General features: G+C 42.4%; 26 non-coding genes across 26 annotated transcripts; 13 read left to right on the top strand and 13 right to left on the bottom strand.

Annotated features, from left to right (window-relative positions):
- Window positions 1–350: 350 nt before the first annotated feature.
- LOC142393211 (5S ribosomal RNA) lies at window positions 351–469 on the bottom strand. The gene has a single exon (XR_012771827.1). It is a non-coding gene; the product is annotated as a 5S ribosomal RNA (ribosomal RNA).
- A 355-nt stretch (window positions 470–824) lies between these two features.
- Window positions 825–943, top strand: LOC142392196 (5S ribosomal RNA). Its single transcript, XR_012770860.1, has one exon. It is a non-coding gene; the product is annotated as a 5S ribosomal RNA (ribosomal RNA).
- Window positions 944–2047: 1104 nt separating this feature from the next.
- LOC142393200 (5S ribosomal RNA) lies at window positions 2048–2166 on the bottom strand. The gene has a single exon (XR_012771816.1). It is a non-coding gene; the product is annotated as a 5S ribosomal RNA (ribosomal RNA).
- Window positions 2167–2521: 355 nt separating this feature from the next.
- On the top strand, window positions 2522–2640 carry LOC142392184 (5S ribosomal RNA). Its single transcript, XR_012770849.1, has one exon. It is a non-coding gene; the product is annotated as a 5S ribosomal RNA (ribosomal RNA).
- Window positions 2641–3744: 1104 nt separating this feature from the next.
- LOC142393187 (5S ribosomal RNA) lies at window positions 3745–3863 on the bottom strand. The gene has a single exon (XR_012771804.1). It is a non-coding gene; the product is annotated as a 5S ribosomal RNA (ribosomal RNA).
- Window positions 3864–4218: 355 nt separating this feature from the next.
- Window positions 4219–4337, top strand: LOC142392171 (5S ribosomal RNA). The gene has a single exon (XR_012770838.1). It is a non-coding gene; the product is annotated as a 5S ribosomal RNA (ribosomal RNA).
- Window positions 4338–5441: 1104 nt separating this feature from the next.
- On the bottom strand, window positions 5442–5560 carry LOC142393175 (5S ribosomal RNA). The gene has a single exon (XR_012771793.1). It is a non-coding gene; the product is annotated as a 5S ribosomal RNA (ribosomal RNA).
- A 355-nt stretch (window positions 5561–5915) lies between these two features.
- Window positions 5916–6034, top strand: LOC142392160 (5S ribosomal RNA). Its single transcript, XR_012770827.1, has one exon. It is a non-coding gene; the product is annotated as a 5S ribosomal RNA (ribosomal RNA).
- A 1104-nt stretch (window positions 6035–7138) lies between these two features.
- Window positions 7139–7257, bottom strand: LOC142393163 (5S ribosomal RNA). Its single transcript, XR_012771782.1, has one exon. It is a non-coding gene; the product is annotated as a 5S ribosomal RNA (ribosomal RNA).
- Window positions 7258–7609: 352 nt separating this feature from the next.
- LOC142392149 (5S ribosomal RNA) lies at window positions 7610–7728 on the top strand. Its single transcript, XR_012770816.1, has one exon. It is a non-coding gene; the product is annotated as a 5S ribosomal RNA (ribosomal RNA).
- Window positions 7729–8832: 1104 nt separating this feature from the next.
- On the bottom strand, window positions 8833–8951 carry LOC142393152 (5S ribosomal RNA). The gene has a single exon (XR_012771771.1). It is a non-coding gene; the product is annotated as a 5S ribosomal RNA (ribosomal RNA).
- Window positions 8952–9306: 355 nt separating this feature from the next.
- On the top strand, window positions 9307–9425 carry LOC142392136 (5S ribosomal RNA). The gene has a single exon (XR_012770804.1). It is a non-coding gene; the product is annotated as a 5S ribosomal RNA (ribosomal RNA).
- A 1107-nt stretch (window positions 9426–10532) lies between these two features.
- On the bottom strand, window positions 10533–10651 carry LOC142393141 (5S ribosomal RNA). Its single transcript, XR_012771760.1, has one exon. It is a non-coding gene; the product is annotated as a 5S ribosomal RNA (ribosomal RNA).
- A 355-nt stretch (window positions 10652–11006) lies between these two features.
- On the top strand, window positions 11007–11125 carry LOC142392124 (5S ribosomal RNA). The gene has a single exon (XR_012770793.1). It is a non-coding gene; the product is annotated as a 5S ribosomal RNA (ribosomal RNA).
- A 1104-nt stretch (window positions 11126–12229) lies between these two features.
- Window positions 12230–12348, bottom strand: LOC142393128 (5S ribosomal RNA). The gene has a single exon (XR_012771748.1). It is a non-coding gene; the product is annotated as a 5S ribosomal RNA (ribosomal RNA).
- Window positions 12349–12703: 355 nt separating this feature from the next.
- LOC142392113 (5S ribosomal RNA) lies at window positions 12704–12822 on the top strand. The gene has a single exon (XR_012770782.1). It is a non-coding gene; the product is annotated as a 5S ribosomal RNA (ribosomal RNA).
- Window positions 12823–13929: 1107 nt separating this feature from the next.
- Window positions 13930–14048, bottom strand: LOC142393117 (5S ribosomal RNA). Its single transcript, XR_012771737.1, has one exon. It is a non-coding gene; the product is annotated as a 5S ribosomal RNA (ribosomal RNA).
- A 352-nt stretch (window positions 14049–14400) lies between these two features.
- On the top strand, window positions 14401–14519 carry LOC142392102 (5S ribosomal RNA). The gene has a single exon (XR_012770771.1). It is a non-coding gene; the product is annotated as a 5S ribosomal RNA (ribosomal RNA).
- A 1104-nt stretch (window positions 14520–15623) lies between these two features.
- LOC142393106 (5S ribosomal RNA) lies at window positions 15624–15742 on the bottom strand. Its single transcript, XR_012771726.1, has one exon. It is a non-coding gene; the product is annotated as a 5S ribosomal RNA (ribosomal RNA).
- Window positions 15743–16097: 355 nt separating this feature from the next.
- Window positions 16098–16216, top strand: LOC142392090 (5S ribosomal RNA). Its single transcript, XR_012770760.1, has one exon. It is a non-coding gene; the product is annotated as a 5S ribosomal RNA (ribosomal RNA).
- Window positions 16217–17323: 1107 nt separating this feature from the next.
- LOC142393094 (5S ribosomal RNA) lies at window positions 17324–17442 on the bottom strand. The gene has a single exon (XR_012771715.1). It is a non-coding gene; the product is annotated as a 5S ribosomal RNA (ribosomal RNA).
- A 352-nt stretch (window positions 17443–17794) lies between these two features.
- On the top strand, window positions 17795–17913 carry LOC142392078 (5S ribosomal RNA). The gene has a single exon (XR_012770749.1). It is a non-coding gene; the product is annotated as a 5S ribosomal RNA (ribosomal RNA).
- Window positions 17914–19020: 1107 nt separating this feature from the next.
- Window positions 19021–19139, bottom strand: LOC142393082 (5S ribosomal RNA). The gene has a single exon (XR_012771704.1). It is a non-coding gene; the product is annotated as a 5S ribosomal RNA (ribosomal RNA).
- A 352-nt stretch (window positions 19140–19491) lies between these two features.
- LOC142392067 (5S ribosomal RNA) lies at window positions 19492–19610 on the top strand. The gene has a single exon (XR_012770738.1). It is a non-coding gene; the product is annotated as a 5S ribosomal RNA (ribosomal RNA).
- Window positions 19611–20717: 1107 nt separating this feature from the next.
- LOC142393070 (5S ribosomal RNA) lies at window positions 20718–20836 on the bottom strand. The gene has a single exon (XR_012771692.1). It is a non-coding gene; the product is annotated as a 5S ribosomal RNA (ribosomal RNA).
- Window positions 20837–21188: 352 nt separating this feature from the next.
- Window positions 21189–21307, top strand: LOC142393305 (5S ribosomal RNA). Its single transcript, XR_012771916.1, has one exon. It is a non-coding gene; the product is annotated as a 5S ribosomal RNA (ribosomal RNA).
- The last annotated feature ends 1018 nt before the right edge of the window (window positions 21308–22325 follow it).

Genomic DNA, 22325 nt, shown 5'->3' with positions numbered 1-22325 from the left:
TCTCTATTGGCCGTGAGACCCGACACTCAACTGTTGGGACATGGATTGGTCCTCACACTGTAGATAACTAACATGGGGAGATTGCCCCACTAGAACAGAAAAGATGAGCAACAGGTGCATTAGCAATCAAATCCAATTCATTAAAATGAAAATGAGTCCAAGTCATACATACAAAGCCAATTCCAAGAGATTTTCCAGGCTAAGGAAAGCAACAGGTGTTCAATATACATATCCGGTCTTGAATAGTTCAAAATAAGTCGCTGTCTGTGGGATTGTATTTGTTTACTTGTACATCTCAGTATTCTTAATGTGAAGTTTGATGGAACAGCGCCCCCTGTTGGTTAAAAAAACACTTACAGCACCTGGTATTCCCAGGCGGTCTCCCATCCAAGTACTAACCAGGCCCGACCCTGCTTAGCTTCCGAGATCGGACGAGATCGGGCGTGTTCAGGGTGGTATGGCCGTAAGCGAGAGAAGCAGTCGCAAATGACGCTTTCATAGATGCACAAACAACATCTATTATTGTGTTCTGACTTGTAAGCGACAATGTTACTGTTTCAAATAGACGCAATTTATGATGATTTCAACTAATTAAGCAGCTTCGCTCTCTCTGTGTGACGATGAACACAAAAGTACACACAGGGAACAGAAGACAGGACACTAAGCTATCTGAGAGTCCCATTTTCAGCTGCAGAGAAGAAACACATGAGAGAAGAAGAACGTGTGGAGGATCAACATCAGCCTCTCAGGCCAATTATGTGTAAAACTGGAAGACACGTATCATTCCAGCAGCTATATAATAGATATTTGTCACAGTGTCCTTTGCTTACGGCCATACCACCCTGAACACGCCCGATCTCGTCCGATCTCGGAAGCTAAGCAGGGTCGGGCCTGGTTAGTACTTGGATGGGAGACCGCCTGGGAATACCAGGTGCTGTAAGCTTTTTCAATTCCCTCTACAACCTGCAGGGGGCGCTGCTGCTCAGTCAGTCAGAAACGTTCTCTTTTACTTTTCATTTAACAGTAGATCAGAACAACTTCCTCTCTCATACTGAGAACACACTAAATTAACACCTCCTGTCTGTGCTCAAGCCTTTCACGCTTGTCACTATCTTTGTCAAAAAACTGGATGCAGAGTTTACAAGTAGTTGCATTTTCAGTTATGTGGGTACTGAGTGATTGATGACATGTGACCTAATGTGCTTACAAACTTAATTAGTCATGATGGCTTTTGATCATACGAGCATCAAGTATCCAATCATTTAGTTTTCAAGCTAATTATGCATAATGTGTACTTTAGGCAGCAAAAGACTTAAGTCTTAATTTGGTATCATTTGTTAAGTGGAAGCTGTGGACAGGTTAGTTAGAAAACTCCTCCTTTAATTCATTGTGTATTAAAGGACATGTACGCTGAAGAGAAACTGATTTTGGGGATCTGTGCTCAAATTCTTTTGACCAAATGAAAAGTCAGAAGACTTTACTTTTTGGCTCCTGTTTATGTGATAAAAGACTCACAGGTGAGAAAGTGGTAAATGAAATAAAAACTAAATGTAAACATAGAACTTGCTCACTATCGCAGTAAATGACTCTGTAGCTCCTTTGCACGAGACGTGAGGACAGTGAACTCACCATGTTCACCAGGGTCTGCAGGCCTGCCAGGCGCGTCATAAATAGCACGATGAGCATGAAGAAAGACTTCTCTATTGGCCGTGAGACCCGACACTCAACTGTTGGGACATGGATTGGTCCTCACACTGTAGATAACTAACATGGGGAGATTGCCCCACTAGAACAGAAAAGATGAGCAACAGGTGCATTAGCAATCAAATCCAATTCATTAAAATGAAAATGAGTCCAAGTCATACATACAAAGCCAATTCCAAGAGATTTTCCAGGCTAAGGAAAGCAACAGGTGTTCAATATACATATCCGGTCTTGAATAGTTCAAAATAAGTCGCTGTCTGTGGGATTGTATTTGTTTACTTGTACATCTCAGTATTCTTAATGTGAAGTTTGATGGAACAGCGCCCCCTGTTGGTTAAAAAAACACTTACAGCACCTGGTATTCCCAGGCGGTCTCCCATCCAAGTACTAACCAGGCCCGACCCTGCTTAGCTTCCGAGATCGGACGAGATCGGGCGTGTTCAGGGTGGTATGGCCGTAAGCGAGAGAAGCAGTCGCAAATGACGCTTTCATAGATGCACAAACAACATCTATTATTGTGTTCTGACTTGTAAGCGACAATGTTACTGTTTCAAATAGACGCAATTTATGATGATTTCAACTAATTAAGCAGCTTCGCTCTCTCTGTGTGACGATGAACACAAAAGTACACACAGGGAACAGAAGACAGGACACTAAGCTATCTGAGAGTCCCATTTTCAGCTGCAGAGAAGAAACACATGAGAGAAGAAGAACGTGTGGAGGATCAACATCAGCCTCTCAGGCCAATTATGTGTAAAACTGGAAGACACGTATCATTCCAGCAGCTATATAATAGATATTTGTCACAGTGTCCTTTGCTTACGGCCATACCACCCTGAACACGCCCGATCTCGTCCGATCTCGGAAGCTAAGCAGGGTCGGGCCTGGTTAGTACTTGGATGGGAGACCGCCTGGGAATACCAGGTGCTGTAAGCTTTTTCAATTCCCTCTACAACCTGCAGGGGGCGCTGCTGCTCAGTCAGTCAGAAACGTTCTCTTTTACTTTTCATTTAACAGTAGATCAGAACAACTTCCTCTCTCATACTGAGAACACACTAAATTAACACCTGTCTGTGCTCAAGCCTTTCACGCTTGTCACTATCTTTGTCAAAAAACTGGATGCAGAGTTTACAAGGAGTTGCATTTTCAGTTACGTGGGTACTGAGTGATTGATGACATGTGACCTAATGTGCTTACAAACTTAATTAGTCATGATGGCTTTTGATCATACGAGCATCAAGTATCCAATCATTTAGTTTTCAAGCTAATTATGCATAATGTGTACTTTAGGCAGCAAAAGACTTAAGTCTTAATTTGGTATCATTTGTTAAGTGGAAGCTGTGGACAGGTTAGTTAGAAAACTCCTCCTTTAATTCATTGTGTATTAAAGGACATGTACGCTGAAGAGAAACTGATTTTGGGGATCTGTGCTCAAACTCTTTTGACCAAATGAAAAGTCAGAAGACTTTACTTTTTGGCTCCTGTTTATGTGATAAAAGACTCACAGGTGAGAAAGTGGTAAATGAAATAAAAACTAAATGTAAACATAGAACTTGCTCACTATCGCAGTAAATGACTCTGTAGCTCCTTTGCACGAGACGTGAGGACAGTGAACTCACCATGTTCACCAGGGTCTGCAGGCCTGCCAGGCGCGTCATAAATAGCACGATGAGCATGAAGAAAGACTTCTCTATTGGCCGTGAGACCCGACACTCAACTGTTGGGACATGGATTGGTCCTCACACTGTAGATAACTAACATGGGGAGATTGCCCCACTAGAACAGAAAAGATGAGCAACAGGTGCATTAGCAATCAAATCCAATTCATTAAAATGAAAATGAGTCCAAGTCATACATACAAAGCCAATTCCAAGAGATTTTCCAGGCTAAGGAAAGCAACAGGTGTTCAATATACATATCCGGTCTTGAATAGTTCAAAATAAGTCGCTGTCTGTGGGATTGTATTTGTTTACTTGTACATCTCAGTATTCTTAATGTGAAGTTTAATGGAACAGCGCCCCCTGTTGGTTAAAAAAAAAACACTTACAGCACCTGGTATTCCCAGGCGGTCTCCCATCCAAGTACTAACCAGGCCCGACCCTGCTTAGCTTCCGAGATCGGACGAGATCGGGCGTGTTCAGGGTGGTATGGCCGTAAGCGAGGGACGCAGTCGCAAATGACGCTTTCATAGATGCACAAACAACATCTATTATTGTGTTCTGACTTGTAAGCGACAATGTTACTGTTTCAAATAGACGCAATTTATGATGATTTCAACTAATTAAGCAGCTTCGCTCTCTCTGTGTGACGATGAACACAAAAGTACACACAGGGAACAGAAGACAGGACACTAAGCTATCTGAGAGTCCCATTTTCAGCTGCAGAGAAGAAACACATGAGAGAAGAAGAACGTGTGGAGGATCAACATCAGCCTCTCAGGCCAATTATGTGTAAAACTGGAAGACACGTATCATTCCAGCAGCTATATAATAGATATTTGTCACAGTGTCCTTTGCTTACGGCCATACCACCCTGAACACGCCCGATCTCGTCCGATCTCGGAAGCTAAGCAGGGTCGGGCCTGGTTAGTACTTGGATGGGAGACCGCCTGGGAATACCAGGTGCTGTAAGCTTTTTCAATTCCCTCTACAACCTGCAGGGGGCGCTGCTGCTCAGTCAGTCAGAAACGTTCTCTTTTACTTTTCATTTAACAGTAGATCAGAACAACTTCCTCTCTCATACTGAGAACACACTAAATTAACACCTCCTGTCTGTGCTCAAGCCTTTCACGCTTGTCACTATCTTTGTCAAAAAACTGGATGCAGAGTTTACAAGTAGTTGCATTTTCAGTTACGTGGGTACTGAGTGATTGATGACATGTGACCTAATGTGCTTACAAACTTAATTAGTCATGATGGCTTTTGATCATACGAGCATCAAGTATCCAATCATTTAGTTTTCAAGCTAATTATGCATAATGTGTACTTTAGGCAGCAAAAGACTTAAGTCTTAATTTGGTATCATTTGTTAAGTGGAAGCTGTGGACAGGTTAGTTAGAAAACTCCTCCTTTAATTCATTGTGTATTAAAGGACATGTACGCTGAAGAGAAACTGATTTTGGGGATCTGTGCTCAAATTCTTTTGACCAAATGAAAAGTCAGAAGACTTTACTTTTTGGCTCCTGTTTATGTGATAAAAGACTCACAGGTGAGAAAGTGGTAAATGAAATAAAAACTAAATGTAAACATAGAACTTGCTCACTATCGCAGTAAATGACTCTGTAGCTCCTTTGCACGAGACGTGAGGACAGTGAACTCACCATGTTCACCAGGGTCTGCAGGCCTGCCAGGCGCGTCATAAATAGCACGATGAGCATGAAGAAAGACTTCTCTATTGGCCGTGAGACCCGACACTCAACTGTTGGGACATGGATTGGTCCTCACACTGTAGATAACTAACATGGGGAGATTGCCCCACTAGAACAGAAAAGATGAGCAACAGGTGCATTAGCAATCAAATCCAATTCATTAAAATGAAAATGAGTCCAAGTCATACATACAAAGCCAATTCCAAGAGATTTTCCAGGCTAAGGAAAGCAACAGGTGTTCAATATACATATCCGGTCTTGAATAGTTCAAAATAAGTCGCTGTCTGTGGGATTGTATTTGTTTACTTGTACATCTCAGTATTCTTAATGTGAAGTTTGATGGAACAGCGCCCCCTGTTGGTTAAAAAAACACTTACAGCACCTGGTATTCCCAGGCGGTCTCCCATCCAAGTACTAACCAGGCCCGACCCTGCTTAGCTTCCGAGATCGGACGAGATCGGGCGTGTTCAGGGTGGTATGGCCGTAAGCGAGAGAAGCAGTCGCAAATGACGCTTTCATAGATGCACAAACAACATCTATTATTGTGTTCTGACTTGTAAGCGACAATGTTACTGTTTCAAATAGACGCAATTTATGATGATTTCAACTAATTAAGCAGCTTCGCTCTCTCTGTGTGACGATGAACACAAAAGTACACACAGGGAACAGAAGACAGGACACTAAGCTATCTGAGAGTCCCATTTTCAGCTGCAGAGAAGAAACACATGAGAGAAGAAGAACGTGTGGAGGATCAACATCAGCCTCTCAGGCCAATTATGTGTAAAACTGGAAGACACGTATCATTCCAGCAGCTATATAATAGATATTTGTCACAGTGTCCTTTGCTTACGGCCATACCACCCTGAACACGCCCGATCTCGTCCGATCTCGGAAGCTAAGCAGGGTCGGGCCTGGTTAGTACTTGGATGGGAGACCGCCTGGGAATACCAGGTGCTGTAAGCTTTTTCAATTCCCTCTACAACCTGCAGGGGGCGCTGCTGCTCAGTCAGTCAGAAACGTTCTCTTTTACTTTTCATTTAACAGTAGATCAGAACAACTTCCTCTCTCATACTGAGAACACACTAAATTAACACCTGTCTGTGCTCAAGCCTTTCACGCTTGTCACTATCTTTGTCAAAAAACTGGATGCAGAGTTTACAAGGAGTTGCATTTTCAGTTACGTGGGTACTGAGTGATTGATGACATGTGACCTAATGTGCTTACAAACTTAATTAGTCATGATGGCTTTTGATCATACGAGCATCAAGTATCCAATCATTTAGTTTTCAAGCTAATTATGCATAATGTGTACTTTAGGCAGCAAAAGACTTAAGTCTTAATTTGGTATCATTTGTTAAGTGGAAGCTGTGGACAGGTTAGTTAGAAAACTCCTCCTTTAATTCATTGTGTATTAAAGGACATGTACGCTGAAGAGAAACTGATTTTGGGGATCTGTGCTCAAACTCCTTTGACCAAATGAAAAGTCAGAAGACTTTACTTTTTGGCTCCTGTTTATGTGATAAAAGACTCACAGGTGAGAAAGTGGTAAATGAAATAAAAACTAAATGTAAACATAGAACTTGCTCACTATCGCAGTAAATGACTCTGTAGCTCCTTTGCACGAGACGTGAGGACAGTGAACTCACCATGTTCACCAGGGTCTGCAGGCCTGCCAGGCGCGTCATAAATAGCACGATGAGCATGAAGAAAGACTTCTCTATTGGCCGTGAGACCCGACACTCAACTGTTGGGACATGGATTGGTCCTCACACTGTAGATAACTAACATGGGGAGATTGCCCCACTAGAACAGAAAAGATGAGCAACAGGTGCATTAGCAATCAAATCCAATTCATTAAAATGAAAATGAGTCCAAGTCATACATACAAAGCCAATTCCAAGAGATTTTCCAGGCTAAGGAAAGCAACAGGTGTTCAATATACATATCCGGTCTTGAATAGTTCAAAATAAGTCGCTGTCTGTGGGATTGTATTTGTTTACTTGTACATCTCAGTATTCTTAATGTGAAGTTTAATGGAACAGCGCCCCCTGTTGGTTAAAAAAAAAACACTTACAGCACCTGGTATTCCCAGGCGGTCTCCCATCCAAGTACTAACCAGGCCCGACCCTGCTTAGCTTCCGAGATCGGACGAGATCGGGCGTGTTCAGGGTGGTATGGCCGTAAGCGAGAGACGCAGTCGCAAATGACGCTTTCATAGATGCACAAACAACATCTAGTATTGTGTTCTGACTTGTAAGCGACAATGTTACTGTTTCAAATAGACGCAATTTATGATGATTTCAACTAATTAAGCAGCTTCGCTCTCTCTGTGTGACGATGAACACAAAAGTACACACAGGGAACAGAAGACAGGACACTAAGCTATCTGAGAGTCCCATTTTCAGCTGCAGAGAAGAAACACATGAGAGAAGAACGTGTGCAGGATCAACATCAGCCTCTCAGGCCAATTATGTGTAAAACTGGAAGACACGTATCATTCCAGCAGCTATATAATAGATATTTGTCACAGTGTCCTTCGCTTACGGCCATACCACCCTGAACACGCCCGATCTCGTCCGATCTCGGAAGCTAAGCAGGGTCGGGCCTGGTTAGTACTTGGATGGGAGACCGCCTGGGAATACCAGGTGCTGTAAGCTTTTTCAATTCCCTCTACAACCTGCAGGGGGCGCTGCTGCTCAGTCAGTCAGAAACGTTCTCTTTTACTTTTCATTTAACAGTAGATCAGAACAACTTCCTCTCTCATACTGAGAACACACTAAATTAACACCTCCTGTCTGTGCTCAAGCCTTTCACGCTTGTCACTATCTTTGTCAAAAAACTGGATGCAGAGTTTACAAGTAGTTGCATTTTCAGTTACGTGGGTACTGAGTGATTGATGACATGTGACCTAATGTGCTTACAAACTTAATTAGTCATGATGGCTTTTGATCATACGAGCATCAAGTATCCAATCATTTAGTTTTCAAGCTAATTATGCATAATGTGTACTTTAGGCAGCAAAAGACTTAAGTCTTAATTTGGTATCATTTGTTAAGTGGAAGCTGTGGACAGGTTAGTTAGAAAACTCCTCCTTTAATTCATTGTGTATTAAAGGACATGTACGCTGAAGAGAAACTGATTTTGGGGATCTGTGCTCAAATTCTTTTGACCAAATGAAAAGTCAGAAGACTTTACTTTTTGGCTCCTGTTTATGTGATAAAAGACTCACAGGTGAGAAAGTGGTAAATGAAATAAAAACTAAATGTAAACATAGAACTTGCTCACTATCGCAGTAAATGACTCTGTAGCTCCTTTGCACGAGACGTGAGGACAGTGAACTCACCATGTTCACCAGGGTCTGCAGGCCTGCCAGGCGCGTCATAAATAGCACGATGAGCATGAAGAAAGACTTCTCTATTGGCCGTGAGACCCGACACTCAACTGTTGGGACATGGATTGGTCCTCACACTGTAGATAACTAACATGGGGAGATTGCCCCACTAGAACAGAAAAGATGAGCAACAGGTGCATTAGCAATCAAATCCAATTCATTAAAATGAAAATGAGTCCAAGTCATACATACAAAGCCAATTCCAAGAGATTTTCCAGGCTAAGGAAAGCAACAGGTGTTCAATATACATATCCGGTCTTGAATAGTTCAAAATAAGTCGCTGTTTGTGGGATTGTATTTGTTTACTTGTACATCTCAGTATTCTTAATGTGAAGTTTGATGGAACAGCGCCCCCTGTTGGTTAAAAAAACACTTACAGCACCTGGTATTCCCAGGCGGTCTCCCATCCAAGTACTAACCAGGCCCGACCCTGCTTAGCTTCCGAGATCGGACGAGATCGGGCGTGTTCAGGGTGGTATGGCCGTAAGCGAGAGAAGCAGTCGCAAATGACGCTTTCATAGATGCACAAACAACATCTATTATTGTGTTCTGACTTGTAAGCGACAATGTTACTGTTTCAAATAGACGCAATTTATGATGATTTCAACTAATTAAGCAGCTTCGCTCTCTCTGTGTGACGATGAACACAAAAGTACACACAGGGAACAGAAGACAGGACACTAAGCTATCTGAGAGTCCCATTTTCAGCTGCAGAGAAGAAACACATGAGAGAAGAAGAACGTGTGGAGGATCAACATCAGCCTCTCAGGCCAATTATGTGTAAAACTGGAAGACACGTATCATTCCAGCAGCTATATAATAGATATTTGTCACAGTGTCCTTCGCTTACGGCCATACCACCCTGAACACGCCCGATCTCGTCCGATCTCGGAAGCTAAGCAGGGTCGGGCCTGGTTAGTACTTGGATGGGAGACCGCCTGGGAATACCAGGTGCTGTAAGCTTTTTCAATTCCCTCTACAACCTGCAGGGGGCGCTGCTGCTCAGTCAGTCAGAAACGTTCTCTTTTACTTTTCATTTAACAGTAGATCAGAACAACTTCCTCTCTCATACTGAGAACACACTAAATTAACACCTCCTGTCTGTGCTCAAGCCTTTCACGCTTGTCACTATCTTTGTCAAAAAACTGGATGCAGAGTTTACAAGGAGTTGCATTTTCAGTTACGTGGGTACTGAGTGATTGATGACATGTGACCTAATGTGCTTACAAACTTAATTAGTCATGATGGCTTTTGATCATACGAGCATCAAGTATCCAATCATTTAGTTTTCAAGCTAATTATGCATAATGTGTACTTTAGGCAGCAAAAGACTTAAGTCTTAATTTGGTATCATTTGTTAAGTGGAAGCTGTGGACAGGTTAGTTAGAAAACTCCTCCTTTAATTCATTGTGTATTAAAGGACATGTACGCTGAAGAGAAACTGATTTTGGGGATCTGTGCTCAAACTCCTTTGACCAAATGAAAAGTCAGAAGACTTTACTTTTTGGCTCCTGTTTATGTGATAAAAGACTCACAGGTGAGAAAGTGGTAAATGAAATAAAAACTAAATGTAAACATAGAACTTGCTCACTATCGCAGTAAATGACTCTGTAGCTCCTTTGCACGAGACGTGAGGACAGTGAACTCACCATGTTCACCAGGGTCTGCAGGCCTGCCAGGCGCGTCATAAATAGCACGATGAGCATGAAGAAAGACTTCTCTATTGGCCGTGAGACCCGACACTCAACTGTTGGGACATGGATTGGTCCTCACACTGTAGATAACTAACATGGGGAGATTGCCCCACTAGAACAGAAAAGATGAGCAACAGGTGCATTAGCAATCAAATCCAATTCATTAAAATGAAAATGAGTCCAAGTCATACATACAAAGCCAATTCCAAGAGATTTTCCAGGCTAAGGAAAGCAACAGGTGTTCAATATACATATCCGGTCTTGAATAGTTCAAAATAAGTCGCTGTCTGTGGGATTGTATTTGTTTACTTGTACATCTCAGTATTCTTAATGTGAAGTTTAATGGAACAGCGCCCCCTGTTGGTTAAAAAAAAAACACTTACAGCACCTGGTATTCCCAGGCGGTCTCCCATCCAAGTACTAACCAGGCCCGACCCTGCTTAGCTTCCGAGATCGGACGAGATCGGGCGTGTTCAGGGTGGTATGGCCGTAAGCGAGAGAAGCAGTCGCAAATGACGCTTTCATAGATGCACAAACAACATCTATTATTGTGTTCTGACTTGTAAGCGACAATGTTACTGTTTCAAATAGACGCAATTTATGATGATTTCAACTAATTAAGCAGCTTCGCTCTCTCTGTGTGACGATGAACACAAAAGTACACACAGGGAACAGAAGACAGGACACTAAGCTATCTGAGAGTCCCATTTTCAGCTGCAGAGAAGAAACACATGAGAGAAGAAGAACGTGTGGAGGATCAACATCAGCCTCTCAGGCCAATTATGTGTAAAACTGGAAGACACGTATCATTCCAGCAGCTATATAATAGATATTTGTCACAGTGTCCTTCGCTTACGGCCATACCACCCTGAACACGCCCGATCTCGTCCGATCTCGGAAGCTAAGCAGGGTCGGGCCTGGTTAGTACTTGGATGGGAGACCGCCTGGGAATACCAGGTGCTGTAAGCTTTTTCAATTCCCTCTACAACCTGCAGGGGGCGCTGCTGCTCAGTCAGTCAGAAACGTTCTCTTTTACTTTTCATTTAACAGTAGATCAGAACAACTTCCTCTCTCATACTGAGAACACACTAAATTAACACCTCCTGTCTGTGCTCAAGCCTTTCACGCTTGTCACTATCTTTGTCAAAAAACTGGATGCAGAGTTTACAAGTAGTTGCATTTTCAGTTACGTGGGTACTGAGTGATTGATGACATGTGACCTAATGTGCTTACAAACTTAATTAGTCATGATGGCTTTTGATCATACGAGCATCAAGTATCCAATCATTTAGTTTTCAAGCTAATTATGCATAATGTGTACTTTAGGCAGCAAAAGACTTAAGTCTTAATTTGGTATCATTTGTTAAGTGGAAGCTGTGGACAGGTTAGTTAGAAAACTCCTCCTTTAATTCATTGTGTATTAAAGGACATGTACGCTGAAGAGAAACTGATTTTGGGGATCTGTGCTCAAATTCTTTTGACCAAATGAAAAGTCAGAAGACTTTACTTTTTGGCTCCTGTTTATGTGATAAAAGACTCACAGGTGAGAAAGTGGTAAATGAAATAAAAACTAAATGTAAACATAGAACTTGCTCACTATCGCAGTAAATGACTCTGTAGCTCCTTTGCACGAGACGTGAGGACAGTGAACTCACCATGTTCACCAGGGTCTGCAGGCCTGCCAGGCGCGTCATAAATAGCACGATGAGCATGAAGAAAGACTTCTCTATTGGCCGTGAGACCCGACACTCAACTGTTGGGACATGGATTGGTCCTCACACTGTAGATAACTAACATGGGGAGATTGCCCCACTAGAACAGAAAAGATGAGCAACAGGTGCATTAGCAATCAAATCCAATTCATTAAAATGAAAATGAGTCCAAGTCATACATACAAAGCCAATTCCAAGAGATTTTCCAGGCTAAGGAAAGCAACAGGTGTTCAATATACATATCCGGTCTTGAATAGTTCAAAATAAGTCGCTGTTTGTGGGATTGTATTTGTTTACTTGTACATCTCAGTATTCTTAATGTGAAGTTTGATGGAACAGCGCCCCCTGTTGGTTAAAAAAACACTTACAGCACCTGGTATTCCCAGGCGGTCTCCCATCCAAGTACTAACCAGGCCCGACCCTGCTTAGCTTCCGAGATCGGACGAGATCGGGCGTGTTCAGGGTGGTATGGCCGTAAGCGAGAGAAGCAGTCGCAAATGACGCTTTCATAGATGCACAAACAACATCTATTATTGTGTTCTGACTTGTAAGCGACAATGTTACTGTTTCAAATAGACGCAATTTATGATGATTTCAACTAATTAAGCAGCTTCGCTCTCTCTGTGTGACGATGAACACAAAAGTACACACAGGGAACAGAAGACAGGACACTAAGCTATCTGAGAGTCCCATTTTCAGCTGCAGAGAAGAAACACATGAGAGAAGAAGAACGTGTGGAGGATCAACATCAGCCTCTCAGGCCAATTATGTGTAAAACTGGAAGACACGTATCATTCCAGCAGCTATATAATAGATATTTGTCACAGTGTCCTTCGCTTACGGCCATACCACCCTGAACACGCCCGATCTCGTCCGATCTCGGAAGCTAAGCAGGGTCGGGCCTGGTTAGTACTTGGATGGGAGACCGCCTGGGAATACCAGGTGCTGTAAGCTTTTTCAATTCCCTCTACAACCTGCAGGGGGCGCTGCTGCTCAGTCAGTCAGAAACGTTCTCTTTTACTTTTCATTTAACAGTAGATCAGAACAACTTCCTCTCTCATACTGAGAACACACTAAATTAACACCTCCTGTCTGTGCTCAAGCCTTTCACGCTTGTCACTATCTTTGTCAAAAAACTGGATGCAGAGTTTACAAGTAGTTGCATTTTCAGTTACGTGGGTACTGAGTGATTGATGACATGTGACCTAATGTGCTTACAAATTTAATTAGTCATGATGGCTTTTGATCATACGAGCATCAAGTATCCAATCATTTAGTTTTCAAGCTAATTATGCATAATGTGTACTTTAGGCAGCAAAAGACTTAAGTCTTAATTTGGTATCATTTGTTAAGTGGAAGCTGTGGACAGGTTAGTTAGAAAACTCCTCCTTTAATTCATTGTGTATTAAAGGACATGTACGCTGAAGAGAAACTGATTTTGGGGATCTGTGCTCAAATTCTTTTGACCAAATGAAAAGTCAGAAGACTTTACTTTTTGGCTCCTGTTTATGTGATAAAAGACTCACAGGTGAGAAAGTGGTAAATGAAATAAAAACTAAATGTAAACATAGAACTTGCTCACTATCGCAGTAAATGACTCTGTAGCTCCTTTGCACGAGACGTGAGGACAGTGAACTCACCATGTTCACCAGGGTCTGCAGGCCTGCCAGGCGCGTCATAAATAGCACGATGAGCATGAAGAAAGACTTCTCTATTGGCCGTGAGACCCGACACTCAACTGTTGGGACATGGATTGGTCCTCACACTGTAGATAACTAACATGGGGAGATTGCCCCACTAGAACAGAAAAGATGAGCAACAGGTGCATTAGCAATCAAATCCAATTCATTAAAATGAAAATGAGTCCAAGTCATACATACAAAGCCAATTCCAAGAGATTTTCCAGGCTAAGGAAAGCAACAGGTGTTCAATATACATATCCGGTCTTGAATAGTTCAAAATAAGTCGCTGTCTGTGGGATTGTATTTGTTTACTTGTACATCTCAGTATTCTTAATGTGAAGTTTAATGGAACAGCGCCCCCTGTTGGTTAAAAAAAAAACACTTACAGCACCTGGTATTCCCAGGCGGTCTCCCATCCAAGTACTAACCAGGCCCGACCCTGCTTAGCTTCCGAGATCGGACGAGATCGGGCGTGTTCAGGGTGGTATGGCCGTAAGCGAGAGACGCAGTCGCAAATGACGCTTTCATAGATGCACAAACAACATCTAGTATTGTGTTCTGACTTGTAAGCGACAATGTTACTGTTTCAAATAGACGCAATTTATGATGATTTCAACTAATTAAGCAGCTTCGCTCTCTCTGTGTGACGATGAACACAAAAGTACACACAGGGAACAGAAGACAGGACACTAAGCTATCTGAGAGTCCCATTTTCAGCTGCAGAGAAGAAACACATGAGAGAAGAACGTGTGCAGGATCAACATCAGCCTCTCAGGCCAATTATGTGTAAAACTGGAAGACACGTATCATTCCAGCAGCTATATAATAGATATTTGTCACAGTGTCCTTCGCTTACGGCCATACCACCCTGAACACGCCCGATCTCGTCCGATCTCGGAAGCTAAGCAGGGTCGGGCCTGGTTAGTACTTGGATGGGAGACCGCCTGGGAATACCAGGTGCTGTAAGCTTTTTCAATTCCCTCTACAACCTGCAGGGGGCGCTGCTGCTCAGTCAGTCAGAAACGTTCTCTTTTACTTTTCATTTAACAGTAGATCAGAACAACTTCCTCTCTCATACTGAGAACACACTAAATTAACACCTCCTGTCTGTGCTCAAGCCTTTCACGCTTGTCACTATCTTTGTCAAAAAACTGGATGCAGAGTTTACAAGTAGTTGCATTTTCAGTTACGTGGGTACTGAGTGATTGATGACATGTGACCTAATGTGCTTACAAACTTAATTAGTCATGATGGCTTTTGATCATACGAGCATCAAGTATCCAATCATTTAGTTTTCAAGCTAATTATGCATAATGTGTACTTTAGGCAGCAAAAGACTTAAGTCTTAATTTGGTATCATTTGTTAAGTGGAAGCTGTGGACAGGTTAGTTAGAAAACTCCTCCTTTAATTCATTGTGTATTAAAGGACATGTACGCTGAAGAGAAACTGATTTTGGGGATCTGTGCTCAAATTCTTTTGACCAAATGAAAAGTCAGAAGACTTTACTTTTTGGCTCCTGTTTATGTGATAAAAGACTCACAGGTGAGAAAGTGGTAAATGAAATAAAAACTAAATGTAAACATAGAACTTGCTCACTATCGCAGTAAATGACTCTGTAGCTCCTTTGCACGAGACGTGAGGACAGTGAACTCACCATGTTCACCAGGGTCTGCAGGCCTGCCAGGCGCGTCATAAATAGCACGATGAGCATGAAGAAAGACTTCTCTATTGGCCGTGAGACCCGACACTCAACTGTTGGGACATGGATTGGTCCTCACACTGTAGATAACTAACATGGGGAGATTGCCCCACTAGAACAGAAAAGATGAGCAACAGGTGCATTAGCAATCAAATCCAATTCATTAAAATGAAAATGAGTCCAAGTCATACATACAAAGCCAATTCCAAGAGATTTTCCAGGCTAAGGAAAGCAACAGGTGTTCAATATACATATCCGGTCTTGAATAGTTCAAAATAAGTCGCTGTTTGTGGGATTGTATTTGTTTACTTGTACATCTCAGTATTCTTAATGTGAAGTTTGATGGAACAGCGCCCCCTGTTGGTTAAAAAAACACTTACAGCACCTGGTATTCCCAGGCGGTCTCCCATCCAAGTACTAACCAGGCCCGACCCTGCTTAGCTTCCGAGATCGGACGAGATCGGGCGTGTTCAGGGTGGTATGGCCGTAAGCGAGAGAAGCAGTCGCAAATGACGCTTTCATAGATGCACAAACAACATCTATTATTGTGTTCTGACTTGTAAGCGACAATGTTACTGTTTCAAATAGACGCAATTTATGATGATTTCAACTAATTAAGCAGCTTCGCTCTCTCTGTGTGACGATGAACACAAAAGTACACACAGGGAACAGAAGACAGGACACTAAGCTATCTGAGAGTCCCATTTTCAGCTGCAGAGAAGAAACACATGAGAGAAGAAGAACGTGTGGAGGATCAACATCAGCCTCTCAGGCCAATTATGTGTAAAACTGGAAGACACGTATCATTCCAGCAGCTATATAATAGATATTTGTCACAGTGTCCTTCGCTTACGGCCATACCACCCTGAACACGCCCGATCTCGTCCGATCTCGGAAGCTAAGCAGGGTCGGGCCTGGTTAGTACTTGGATGGGAGACCGCCTGGGAATACCAGGTGCTGTAAGCTTTTTCAATTCCCTCTACAACCTGCAGGGGGCGCTGCTGCTCAGTCAGTCAGAAACGTTCTCTTTTACTTTTCATTTAACAGTAGATCAGAACAACTTCCTCTCTCATACTGAGAACACACTAAATTAACACCTCCTGTCTGTGCTCAAGCCTTTCACGCTTGTCACTATCTTTGTCAAAAAACTGGATGCAGAGTTTACAAGTAGTTGCATTTTCAGTTACGTGGGTACTGAGTGATTGATGACATGTGACCTAATGTGCTTACAAATTTAATTAGTCATGATGGCTTTTGATCATACGAGCATCAAGTATCCAATCATTTAGTTTTCAAGCTAATTATGCATAATGTGTACTTTAGGCAGCAAAAGACTTAAGTCTTAATTTGGTATCATTTGTTAAGTGGAAGCTGTGGACAGGTTAGTTAGAAAACTCCTCCTTTAATTCATTGTGTATTAAAGGACATGTACGCTGAAGAGAAACTGATTTTGGGGATCTGTGCTCAAACTCTTTTGACCAAATGAAAAGTCAGAAGACTTTACTTTTTGGCTCCTGTTTATGTGATAAAAGACTCACAGGTGAGAAAGTGGTAAATGAAATAAAAACTAAATGTAAACATAGAACTTGCTCACTATCGCAGTAAATGACTCTGTAGCTCCTTTGCACGAGACGTGAGGACAGTGAACTCACCATGTTCACCAGGGTCTGCAGGCCTGCCAGGCGCGTCATAAATAGCACGATGAGCATGAAGAAAGACTTCTCTATTGGCCGTGAGACCCGACACTCAACTGTTGGGACATGGATTGGTCCTCACACTGTAGATAACTAACATGGGGAGATTGCCCCACTAGAACAGAAAAGATGAGCAACAGGTGCATTAGCAATCAAATCCAATTCATTAAAATGAAAATGAGTCCAAGTCATACATACAAAGCCAATTCCAAGAGATTTTCCAGGCTAAGGAAAGCAACAGGTGTTCAATATACATATCCGGTCTTGAATAGTTCAAAATAAGTCGCTGTCTGTGGGATTGTATTTGTTTACTTGTACATCTCAGTATTCTTAATGTGAAGTTTAATGGAACAGCGCCCCCTGTTGGTTAAAAAAAAAACACTTACAGCACCTGGTATTCCCAGGCGGTCTCCCATCCAAGTACTAACCAGGCCCGACCCTGCTTAGCTTCCGAGATCGGACGAGATCGGGCGTGTTCAGGGTGGTATGGCCGTAAGCGAGAGACGCAGTCGCAAATGACGCTTTCATAGATGCACAAACAACATCTAGTATTGTGTTCTGACTTGTAAGCGACAATGTTACTGTTTCAAATAGACGCAATTTATGATGATTTCAACTAATTAAGCAGCTTCGCTCTCTCTGTGTGACGATGAACACAAAAGTACACACAGGGAACAGAAGACAGGACACTAAGCTATCTGAGAGTCCCATTTTCAGCTGCAGAGAAGAAACACATGAGAGAAGAACGTGTGCAGGATCAACATCAGCCTCTCAGGCCAATTATGTGTAAAACTGGAAGACACGTATCATTCCAGCAGCTATATAATAGATATTTGTCACAGTGTCCTTCGCTTACGGCCATACCACCCTGAACACGCCCGATCTCGTCCGATCTCGGAAGCTAAGCAGGGTCGGGCCTGGTTAGTACTTGGATGGGAGACCGCCTGGGAATACCAGGTGCTGTAAGCTTTTTCAATTCCCTCTACAACCTGCAGGGGGCGCTGCTGCTCAGTCAGTCAGAAACGTTCTCTTTTACTTTTCATTTAACAGTAGATCAGAACAACTTCCTCTCTCATACTGAGAACACACTAAATTAACACCTCCTGTCTGTGCTCAAGCCTTTCACGCTTGTCACTATCTTTGTCAAAAAACTGGATGCAGAGTTTACAAGTAGTTGCATTTTCAGTTACGTGGGTACTGAGTGATTGATGACATGTGACCTAATGTGCTTACAAACTTAATTAGTCATGATGGCTTTTGATCATACGAGCATCAAGTATCCAATCATTTAGTTTTCAAGCTAATTATGCATAATGTGTACTTTAGGCAGCAAAAGACTTAAGTCTTAATTTGGTATCATTTGTTAAGTGGAAGCTGTGGACAGGTTAGTTAGAAAACTCCTCCTTTAATTCATTGTGTATTAAAGGACATGTACGCTGAAGAGAAACTGATTTTGGGGATCTGTGCTCAAACTCCTTTGACCAAATGAAAAGTCAGAAGACTTTACTTTTTGGCTCCTGTTTATGTGATAAAAGACTCACAGGTGAGAAAGTGGTAAATGAAATAAAAACTAAATGTAAACATAGAACTTGCTCACTATCGCAGTAAATGACTCTGTAGCTCCTTTGCACGAGACGTGAGGACAGTGAACTCACCATGTTCACCAGGGTCTGCAGGCCTGCCAGGCGCGTCATAAATAGCACGATGAGCATGAAGAAAGACTTCTCTATTGGCCGTGAGACCCGACACTCAACTGTTGGGACATGGATTGGTCCTCACACTGTAGATAACTAACATGGGGAGATTGCCCCACTAGAACAGAAAAGATGAGCAACAGGTGCATTAGCAATCAAATCCAATTCATTAAAATGAAAATGAGTCCAAGTCATACATACAAAGCCAATTCCAAGAGATTTTCCAGGCTAAGGAAAGCAACAGGTGTTCAATATACATATCCGGTCTTGAATAGTTCAAAATAAGTCGCTGTCTGTGGGATTGTATTTGTTTACTTGTACATCTCAGTATTCTTAATGTGAAGTTTAATGGAACAGCGCCCCCTGTTGGTTAAAAAAAAAACACTTACAGCACCTGGTATTCCCAGGCGGTCTCCCATCCAAGTACTAACCAGGCCCGACCCTGCTTAGCTTCCGAGATCGGACGAGATCGGGCGTGTTCAGGGTGGTATGGCCGTAAGCGAGGGACGCAGTCGCAAATGACGCTTTCATAGATGCACAAACAACATCTAGTATTGTGTTCTGACTTGTAAGCGACAATGTTACTGTTTCAAATAGACGCAATTTATGATGATTTCAACTAATTAAGCAGCTTCGCTCTCTCTGTGTGACGATGAACACAAAAGTACACACAGGGAACAGAAGACAGGACACTAAGCTATCTGAGAGTCCCATTTTCAGCTGCAGAGAAGAAACACATGAGAGAAGAACGTGTGCAGGATCAACATCAGCCTCTCAGGCCAATTATGTGTAAAACTGGAAGACACGTATCATTCCAGCAGCTATATAATAGATATTTGTCACAGTGTCCTTCGCTTACGGCCATACCACCCTGAACACGCCCGATCTCGTCCGATCTCGGAAGCTAAGCAGGGTCGGGCCTGGTTAGTACTTGGATGGGAGACCGCCTGGGAATACCAGGTGCTGTAAGCTTTTTCAATTCCCTCTACAACCTGCAGGGGGCGCTGCTGCTCAGTCAGTCAGAAACGTTCTCTTTTACTTTTCATTTAACAGTAGATCAGAACAACTTCCTCTCTCATACTGAGAACACACTAAATTAACACCTCCTGTCTGTGCTCAAGCCTTTCACGCTTGTCACTATCTTTGTCAAAAAACTGGATGCAGAGTTTACAAGGAGTTGCATTTTCAGTTACGTGGGTACTGAGTGATTGATGACATGTGACCTAATGTGCTTACAAATTTAATTAGTCATGATGGCTTTTGATCATACGAGCATCAAGTATCCAATCATTTAGTTTTCAAGCTAATTATGCATAATGTGTACTTTAGGCAGCAAAAGACTTAAGTCTTAATTTGGTATCATTTGTTAAGTGGAAGCTGTGGACAGGTTAGTTAGAAAACTCCTCCTTTAATTCATTGTGTATTAAAGGACATGTACGCTGAAGAGAAACTGATTTTGGGGATCTGTGCTCAAACTCTTTTGACCAAATGAAAAGTCAGAAGACTTTACTTTTTGGCTCCTGTTTATGTGATAAAAGACTCACAGGTGAGAAAGTGGTAAATGAAATAAAAACTAAATGTAAACATAGAACTTGCTCACTATCGCAGTAAATGACTCTGTAGCTCCTTTGCACGAGACGTGAGGACAGTGAACTCACCATGTTCACCAGGGTCTGCAGGCCTGCCAGGCGCGTCATAAATAGCACGATGAGCATGAAGAAAGACTTCTCTATTGGCCGTGAGACCCGACACTCAACTGTTGGGACATGGATTGGTCCTCACACTGTAGATAACTAACATGGGGAGATTGCCCCACTAGAACAGAAAAGATGAGCAACAGGTGCATTAGCAATCAAATCCAATTCATTAAAATGAAAATGAGTCCAAGTCATACATACAAAGCCAATTCCAAGAGATTTTCCAGGCTAAGGAAAGCAACAGGTGTTCAATATACATATCCGGTCTTGAATAGTTCAAAATAAGTCGCTGTCTGTGGGATTGTATTTGTTTACTTGTACATCTCAGTATTCTTAATGTGAAGTTTAATGGAACAGCGCCCCCTGTTGGTTAAAAAAAAAACACTTACAGCACCTGGTATTCCCAGGCGGTCTCCCATCCAAGTACTAACCAGGCCCGACCCTGCTTAGCTTCCGAGATCGGACGAGATCGGGCGTGTTCAGGGTGGTATGGCCGTAAGCGAGAGACGCAGTCGCAAATGACGCTTTCATAGATGCACAAACAACATCTAGTATTGTGTTCTGACTTGTAAGCGACAATGTTACTGTTTCAAATAGACGCAATTTATGATGATTTCAACTAATTAAGCAGCTTCGCTCTCTCTGTGTGACGATGAACACAAAAGTACACACAGGGAACAGAAGACAGGACACTAAGCTATCTGAGAGTCCCATTTTCAGCTGCAGAGAAGAAACACATGAGAGAAGAACGTGTGCAGGATCAACATCAGCCTCTCAGGCCAATTATGTGTAAAACTGGAAGACACGTATCATTCCAGCAGCTATATAATAGATATTTGTCACAGTGTCCTTCGCTTACGGCCATACCACCCTGAACACGCCCGATCTCGTCCGATCTCGGAAGCTAAGCAGGGTCGGGCCTGGTTAGTACTTGGATGGGAGACCGCCTGGGAATACCAGGTGCTGTAAGATTTTTCAATTCCCTCTACAACCTGCAGGGGGCGCTGCTGCTCAGTCAGTCAGAAACGTTCTCTTTTACTTTTCATTTAACAGTAGATCAGAACAACTTCCTCTCTCATACTGAGAACACACTAAATTAACACCTCCTGTCTGTGCTCAAGCCTTTCACGCTTGTCACTATCTTTGTCAAAAAACTGGATGCAGAGTTTACAAGGAGTTGCATTTTCAGTTACGTGGGTACTGAGTGATTGATGACATGTGACCTAATGTGCTTACAAACTTAATTAGTCATGATGGCTTTTGATCATACGAGCATCAAGTATCCAATCATTTAGTTTTCAAGCTAATTATGCATAATGTGTACTTTAGGCAGCAAAAGACTTAAGTCTTAATTTGGTATCATTTGTTAAGTGGAAGCTGTGGACAGGTTAGTTAGAAAACTCCTCCTTTAATTCATTGTGTATTAAAGGACATGTACGCTGAAGAGAAACTGATTTTGGGGATCTGTGCTCAAACTCTTTTGACCAAATGAAAAGTCAGAAGACTTTACTTTTTGGCTCCTGTTTATGTGATAAAAGACTCACAGGTGAGAAAGTGGTAAATGAAATAAAAACTAAATGTAAACATAGAACTTGCTCACTATCGCAGTAAATGACTCTGTAGCTCCTTTGCACGAGACGTGAGGACAGTGAACTCACCATGTTCACCAGGGTCTGCAGGCCTGCCAGGCGCGTCATAAATAGCACGATGAGCATGAAGAAAGACTTCTCTATTGGCCGTGAGACCCGACACTCAACTGTTGGGACATGGATTGGTCCTCACACTGTAGATAACTAACATGGGGAGATTGCCCCACTAGAACAGAAAAGATGAGCAACAGGTGCATTAGCAATCAAATCCAATTCATTAAAATGAAAATGAGTCCAAGTCATACATACAAAGCCAATTCCAAGAGATTTTCCAGGCTAAGGAAAGCAACAGGTGTTCAATATACATATCCGGTCTTGAATAGTTCAAAATAAGTCGCTGT

This window comes from Odontesthes bonariensis, chromosome 11 (genome assembly GCF_027942865.1).
Source record: "Odontesthes bonariensis isolate fOdoBon6 chromosome 11, fOdoBon6.hap1, whole genome shotgun sequence".
Taxonomy (NCBI): Eukaryota; Metazoa; Chordata; class Actinopteri; order Atheriniformes; family Atherinopsidae; genus Odontesthes; species Odontesthes bonariensis.
This window is presented reverse-complemented; position numbering and strand designations above follow the sequence as displayed.